This window comes from Anolis carolinensis, chromosome 5 (genome assembly GCF_035594765.1).
Source record: "Anolis carolinensis isolate JA03-04 chromosome 5, rAnoCar3.1.pri, whole genome shotgun sequence".
NCBI classification, from domain to species: Eukaryota; Metazoa; Chordata; class Lepidosauria; order Squamata; family Dactyloidae; genus Anolis; species Anolis carolinensis.
This window is the reverse complement of record NC_085845.1, coordinates 118,748,424-118,756,710: the sequence shown is the minus strand read 5'-3', so window position 1 is coordinate 118,756,710 and position 8,287 is coordinate 118,748,424.

Sequence of the window (8,287 nt, the reverse complement as noted above, 5' to 3'; positions counted from 1 at the left end):
GGCCTCCCTCCAGCCTGGCTCTTCGGCCGGGGGGGGGGGCGGGGGGAGGTTCCGGCTCCGGCTTTCTCCTAGCTGGAGCCGCCCTGAGGCCTGCGGGGCATGGAGGAGGCTGCGTTGCTCTTCGTGGGCGGGGGGGCCTTTCTGGAAGCCCCCCTGGCCTTCGCCTCTGCAGGCCTCAACATCCAAAAAAGAAAAGAAAAAAGAAACCTTGGGGCCTCGCGGCCCTCCTCTTCGGCAGGCGTCACAGGCCCCGCTGCGTGGAGGCCCCTCCTCCTCCAACCACCATGGGGCCTTCCAGCCAGGCTGACGGCTGGGGTTTTAAGGCCCCGTCGAGGTTTTTGACGGGATTTTTAATTGTATCAACCTAGAGGCGTGGATGATGGGTTGTGTTGTCCAATTTCAAGGTTGGGGGGCCCGTAGTTTAGTTGTTTTGCTCGGTGCCGCGATTCCATCACTCTTTTATATATATATAGATGCCTTTCATGCCCAGAGAGATGCCTTCAGGAAAGGCTTGAGCAATCCTGAAAAACAAAACAGGTTCCCTTAAAACTGGAAAGACCAGTATCCAGCAATTGCAGTGATGGAAAAGGAAGCTTTTAAGCAGAGGCTGGATGGCCATCTGTCGGGGGTGCTTTGAGTGTGCTTTTCCTGCTTCCTGGCAGGGGGTTGGACTGGATGGCCCTTGAGGTCTCTTCGAACTTTATGATTCTAAAAGTATTTTAAAACAAAAAAGTTCAATGCATAGAAACACAAATGAGGCCAGTCAAAGGTAAGATTGTTACATTCACATTGAAAAAAAGGTAACTTGTTCTTTTTTCAGAAGATGAATAGACTCCTCTTCATGGGTATAGTAATAGTTCTTGTGTCTTTATTGCAGGTGAGTAGACTCCATATCCTTGCAAATAACTTCATCACATTGAAGCAGGGAAGTGTAGGGCTCAGTCTGACTCAGTGTTGGAACGAAACGGATGGTTTTCCTACCTGCATCACACTGCGAAATGTGTCAGTGGCACTCAGCCTTCTTTCAGGACATTTGCCCTCACACTTGAATCTCTGGGCACCGCCCACCATCCCTCCCCTTCCTGCTTTTTGTGGGGAAAAACCTCTCAGCTCTTCCATGTTTTCAACTCCAGACGCAAGGAGGGTTAGGGAAGGGAAAGCGAGGATGCTCTCTCTCTCTCTCTGTCTCTCTCTCTGTCTCTCTCTCTCTCTCTCTCTGGCGAAGATGATACAGCCGCCTCCTTCTCCTTGGTGCTAATTGCTACATAATGTTCTTGTGCATTGAAGAGCTTTTCCTGTCAATTTGTTGTAAAACGGGATGTTTTCGTTCTTAATTTGTAAAACCATAACGTAATTCGATGTTTAATAGGCTTTTCCTTAATCCCTCCTTATCATCCAACATTTTGGCTTATCCAACATTCTGCTGGCCCGTTTATGTTGGATAAGCGGGACTCTACTGTAATGGCATTTAAAATGGGTCCCGACTGCATTTATTCTCCAGTGCAGATGCATCCTGAAAAGGGTGTGAACGTTGGGAAACTATAACTCCCAGGACTGCACAACATGGAGACATGGCACAATAATAACAACAAGAACAACAACATTTAAAATGAGTCCTGACTGCATTTATTGTCCGGTGCAGATACATCCAGTGAAGGGTATGGACCTTGGAAAACGATGACTCCCAGGACTGCACATAATACCCAACCCCAGATCAAAAGGCAGTCTGGCAAAATGGCACTACCGAGAAGAATCCTCCACCTTGTGTGACTGTGGAGCAGAACAACTCAGCACCTGTATGCTTGCCCATAATGCCCTGCCTCATGCACAGAGGGAGAACTGTTTAAAGCTACAGACAATGCAGTCACTGTTGTCTGTTTTTGGTCTAAAATTATTTAGCTGCTTGTGAAACCTTTTTTTTAATTATCAGTTTTATACTTATTTATATATGCTATGCTTTTGACCCATAAATATATATCTCTATATATCTATATAACTATACTAGCTGTGCCCGGCCACACGTTGCTGTGGCGTTGTCTGGTGGTGTTGGTGAGAACTTGTTGAGGTAGTGGTGGTATTGAGTGTCTGTTGTATGGTTGTCTTTATGTTTAGTATGCATTTGGTTGTTTGTGTACTGTGAAAGTGGTGAGGGTAGAGGGGGTCTATGTCCCTGTGTAGTATTGTATAGTATTTATACGTTGTCCATGTGTTATGAATGCTTGGATTGTGTCATGCTGCACAGTAGAAAGGGTTGGGCTGGATGGCCCTTAGGGGTCTCTCCAAACTCTTGGATTCTATGCTTCTATTATTATTATTATTATTATCATCTTCATCATCATCATTATTATGTAGAGGCTGGATGGCCATCTGTCAGGAGTGCTTGGATTGTGTCCTCCTGCATGGTAGAAGGAAGTTGAGCTGGATGGTCCTTAGGGGTCACTCCAAACCATAGGATTGTATGATGATGTTGTTGTTGTTATTATTATTAGTAGTAGTAGTATTAGTATTGAGAGGCTGGGTGGCCATCTGTTGGGAGTGCTTGGATTATGTCCTGCATGGCAGAATTGGGTTGGACTGGATGGCCTTTAGGGGTGTCTCCTAACTGTCTGATGCTATGATTCGATGTGTATTATTATTGTGCAGATAGTGGATGGTCATCTATCAGGAGTGGTTGGATTGTGTCCTCCTGTATGATTATAAGGAAGTTGAACTGGATGATCCTTAGGGGTATCTGCTAACCTTAGGATTGTATGATATTCTTATTCTTATTCTTATTGAGAGGCTGGCTGGCCATCTGTTGGGAGTGCTTGGATTGTATCGTCCAATGGCAGAGTTGGGTTGGACTGGATGGCCTTTACGGGTCTCTCCTAACTGTCTGATTCTATGATTCGGTTTGTATTATTACTGTGCAAATCTTGGATGGCCATCTGTCAGGAGTGTTTGGTTTCTGTCGTCCTGCATGGTGGAAGGAAGTTGAACTGGATGATCCTTAGGGGTGTCTCCTAACCTTATGATTGTATGATGTTCTTCTTCTTTTTCTTCTTCTTCTTCTTCTTCTTCTTCTTCTTCTTCTTCTTCTTCTTCTTAAAGTAGAGTCTCACTTATCCAACATATACGGGCAGAATGTTGGATAAGTGAATATGTTGGATAATAAGGAGAGATTAAGAAAAAGCCTATTAAACATCAAAATAGGTTATGATTTTACAAATTAAGCACCAAAACATCATGTTATACAACAAATTTGACAGAAAAAGTAGTTCATTACACATTAATGCTATGTAGTAATTACTGTATCTACAAATTTAGCACCAAAATATCATGATATATTGAAAACATTGAATACAAAAATGCGTTGGATAATCCAGAACGTTGGATAAGTGAGACTCTACTGTATTATTATTGAGAGGCTGGGTGGCCATCTGTTGGGTGTGCTTGGATTGTGTCCTCCATGGCAGAATTGGGTTGGACTGGATTACCACAATAATTATTTCATATTACAGTAGAATCTCACTTATCCAACATTCGCTTATACAGTGTTCTGGATTATCCAATGCAGTCTGCCTTTTAGTAATCAATGTTTTTGTAGTCAGTGTTTTAAATTCATTGTGATATTTTGGTGCTAAATTTGTAAATACAGTAATTACAACATAGCATTCCTGAGCATTGAACTACATTTTCTGTCAAATTTGTTGTATAACATGATGTTTGGTGCTTAATTTGTATAATCATTACCTAATTTGATGTTTAATCGGCTTTTCCTGAATCCCTTCTTATTATCCAACATTTTCACTTATCCAACGTTCTGCCGGCCTGTTTATGTTGGATAAGTGAGACTCTACTGTGTCAGCTCACCACAGCCGCTCCTGAATGAACACACGAGACTCTCTGTGATATCACCAGAAACTTTACTGCAGGAAACATAAACATCAGAAAAGCCAAGAATGGGAGACTCCGGCCAACCATCCTTTATATACCCTCCCCCTCATTTGAAAAGTCTCTTCCCGCTCAGTAAAACCCCGCGCAAATTCCCCGCCAAGTCCAGCAGCCGTTTCTTCTCCGAGTCCTGAGACGCAGGTGTCTTATCAATGTCAGTGACCCTGAAACTCAGAGCCACATACAGGCTCTAGTAGCAGGGTTCTGACATGGCGTCCTCCTCCCCTTCGTCCTGGAAGGAAAAGATTAAACACAACTATTGTTCTCCGCTGTCCAGAGTTCCTTTATACTTTTTTAACAGGCTGCAATGGAATACCGGGTGTACCTTTCCTAGGTCCTTGGGTAGCCTCAGCTCATAGGTCACTTCGTTTATTCTTTTCGCTACCCTGAACGGCCCTATATAGCGTGGAGCCAATTTCTTAGATGGGAACCCCAATTTCAGGTTTTTTGTGCTCAGCCAAACCAGATCTCCTTCGCCCAATTTGTCCCCCTCTCGGCGCCTACGATCTGCAAAGAGCTTGTACTTCTTTTGTGTTTCCCGCAATGCCTCCACCACGGTCTGCCACCCTTGCTTAATTTTGGCCGGCCATTCCTTGTCGGTCTGGCCCTCTCCTTCCTTCCACTCGGGTAGCCTGGGGAAAGGTGCCACCTCCTGTCCGTATACTATTTCGAATGGGGCACGACCTGTGGCCGAATGTACGGCCCCGTTAAAAGCCATCTCAGCAAACGGAAGAAGGTCCGCCCAATCGTCCTGTCTATAATTGGTGTACATCCTCAAGAATTGGCACAGTGTCTGTTGGGTACGTTCGACCCCCCCGTTGGTTGCGGGATGAAAAGCCGAGCTCAGATTCCTTTCTGCTCCTAACAGCTGTAAGAATTTTCCCCAAAATTTTGCAGTGAATTGGACTCCCCGGTCGCTAATTATTTTGTCGGGACACCCATGTAGGCGATATACATGCTTCACATACAAATCAGTGAGCTTTTCAGCCGAGGGGAGTTTTGGCAGGGCCACAAAGTGTGCCTGTTTTGAGAATAGGTCCAATATTGTCCAAATGTATCTGTGGCCTCTGCTGGGGGGTAGTTCGCCTACAAAATCCATTGCCACGCATTCCCATGGCCTCATGGGCTCCACCACCTTCTGCAATAGCCCTTGGGGCTTCCCAGGTGGTGTTTTTCCCTCTGCACATAATTCACACTGCGTGACGTACCCCCTGGCGTCTTTCCTCATTCCGGGCCACCAGCATTGTTTGGCCAACAGTTTAATAGTCCTGGTGGGGCCTAGATGACCTGCACCCTTGTTATCGTGGCACTTCCTTAACATTTCTTGTCTTAAACATTCAGGAATATACAATTTCTTATTTACAAACACCAAATCCCCACACAGTTCTCCCTGTTCTTTGTTCGTTTGTAACCATTTGTCCATTCCATATGCTCGCTTCAACTCTTCCTCCCATATTTCTCCTCCCCCCTTGGAAATGGCAGTACGTTTGTTTTCTTTGGCCGCTTGTGCTCGAGTCAGTACTGCCAGGCCCCATTGCTTATCTAGGAAAAGGCTCCCCTCAGATTCCTGAATTCCTCCCCCGTGCTGAGGCATCCGAGAGAGAGCGTCAGCGAGTATGTTGTGTTTCCCCTGGAAGAACTTGAGTCTGAAATCAAAACGGCTGAAATATTGGGCCCATCTAATCTGCTTCGCTGATAGTTTACGAGGGGATCTCAGATACTGTAAATTTCTATGATCAGTCCACACCTCAAACGGTGTTCCACTTCCTTCCAGAAAGTGTCTCCAGCACTCTAGTGCTTTCAGAATCGCTAAGGCTTCTCTCTCCCAAATCGGCCAGTTTTTTTCTGTATCGCTAAACTTTTTCGACAGATAGCCACATGGCTTCAGGTTCCCCCCCTCGTCTTTCTGCAGCAGAACTGCCCCATATGCCCGGTCTGACGCATCGCAATGTAGTACAAAGGCCTTAGACATATCAGGGTGCTGTAGGACAGGCTCCTCAGTAAAACGCTTTTTAAGGGCTTCGAAAGCTTCCTGGCATTCTATTGTCCAGGTCAGTTTGGCCCCTGGGGCCTTCACTTTGGCTGTTTCTCCCCTGCCTTTAGTCTTTAACAAATCCGTTAACGGCAAAGTGAGGCGCGCAAAGTCCTTGATAAATGTTCTATAGAAGTTTGCGAACCCCAGGAAGGATTGCAGCTGCTTCCGTGTTCTGGGGGCTTCCCACCCCCTCACGTCTTCCACCTTCGCAGGGTCCATCGCCACTCCCTGGGAGGAAATCCTATACCCCAGAAAGTCTATCTGGTCTTTATTGAACTCGCACTTGGCAAGCTTCGCATACAGCTTCGCTTCCCTCAACTTTTGTAGGACTTCCCTGACTAGTTCTACGTGTTGCTCCTTAGTCCGAGACATTATCAATATGTCATCTAAAAAAATAAAGACTCCCTTGTACAATAATGGATGCAACACTTCGTTGATTAATTGCATGAACGCGGCCCCTCCCCCGCATAAACCGAATGGGAGCACACAATAATTGAATAATCCGAAGGCGCAGGAGAAGGCCGTCTTCCACCTGTCCTCTGGTTTGATCTGCAATTTATGGTAAGCCTCAATTAAATCCAATTTAGTGAATATCTGTCCCTCCGATAACTGAGCGATCAAGTCCTTCACTAAGGGTAGGGGGTATTTATTTACAGTACTGATTGCATTCAGGCCCCTGTAGTCAATGCAGAGCCTCAGCGTTTGGTCCTTTTTCCGCCTAAACAACACAGGTGCCCCTAAAGGGGAGTTCGAAGGTTCTATGAAACCCCTCGCTAGGTTTTTATCAATGTACTTTCTCAGTTCCTCCTTTTCCCTAGCCGACATCGGGTATATCTTTGCCTTGGGAAGCTCTGCTCCTGGGACTAGCTCTATTTTCACTTCAACTCTCCGCTTCGGTGGGAAATTGTCTGCTTCCTTCTCGTCAAACACGTCCACAAAATCCCGATACTCTGGGGGTAATTTATCTGCCAGTTCTGCTATTCTGATAGAGTCTTCCTCCCCCCTTTTCCCCGGCTCCCTCTCAACTTCCTGGCTCCCTTCTTCCAAATTCATCCCGAAAATCATGCTCTTATCCTCCCAGTTGATTTGCGGGTTGGCCTGCCCCAGCCACGGCATGCCTAGTATAACATTATAGCTGGCTATTTGTGATATCACAAATGACACCTTTCCTTCCCAACTCCCTATCTTACACTTTACATCTTCGGCACTGTACCTAGCTAACGATCCTGATGCTGTGGATCCGTCCAACTGCGAAAATGCTATTGGGGATTCTAGGTTCGTTCTTTCGCATCCCAATCCCTCGGCTAATTCAGGGGAAATGATGTTCCTGGAACATCCACAATCCACAAACGCTTTGCAGGTTGCTTGTTTGCTGCCATTTTCAAGCTGAATGGGGACCACTATCATAGCTTTGTCCTGACTTACCAACCCCCCCGAATGGTGCCTCATCGGTGTTTCTTCCTCGGCGCGTTTTCCTGCCACGGCTCTTGGTTTGGGCTGGCCTCCGCTTTCCCCTTTTCTCTGCCAGCACTCGGCAGCTCTGTGGCCCAACCGGCCGCACACAAAGCAGCCACTCCTGCTGGCGCTCACGTTCCCTGTCGGCTCCGCTCTCCTCCCGGCTGGGGCTGATCCCTCCTTCCGGCTCCCCTCTTTCATCTGCGGCCGTTGCTGTAGCGCTCCTCGGTGCCTCCTCGCCTGGGCCAGCGATGTCTCGACGCGCCCCGCCAGCTGAATCCATCCGCGCAGTGTGTCAGGCTCATCACGATGCACCGCCCAGGAGAGGATCTCCCGCCTGAGCCCCTCTTTGAAGAGTTCCATCTTTGTCACTGCAGACCATTCCGGCACCTTTTCGGCGAGGCATTGGAATTCCTCCGCATACTCAGATACCGACCTCTGCGCCTGGGAGACGGTCTTCAACTTCTCCCTCGCCCGGATCTGCTCCAATGGATCTCGGAAACGGGTCTCCAGGGCCCCCATAAAGCGTCGGACTGACCCCAGACATGGGTCGCGCCGCGCGTGCAGCTGAACGTACCAGCTAGCCGCTCCCCTCTTCAACACTGCACCAATGGCCCGTATCCGGCTGGATTCCGTTCTAAAAGTGTGAGCATTGTCCTCCATATAGCCCCTCACCGTGGTAAGGAAAAAATCCAGTTCAGAGGACTCTCCCCCAAAATCGATCCTTAGTTCCTCTCGTCTCGGTAGGGGTCCCTGTGGTGGCAATCCCCAATTCTCCGCCCGTCACAAGCCCCCTTGCGGACCAGTGGGCCCCGCTGCTGTTTCTCTTTGCCCTGTGCCACGCCCGGCATTCGCCAGGGGCAC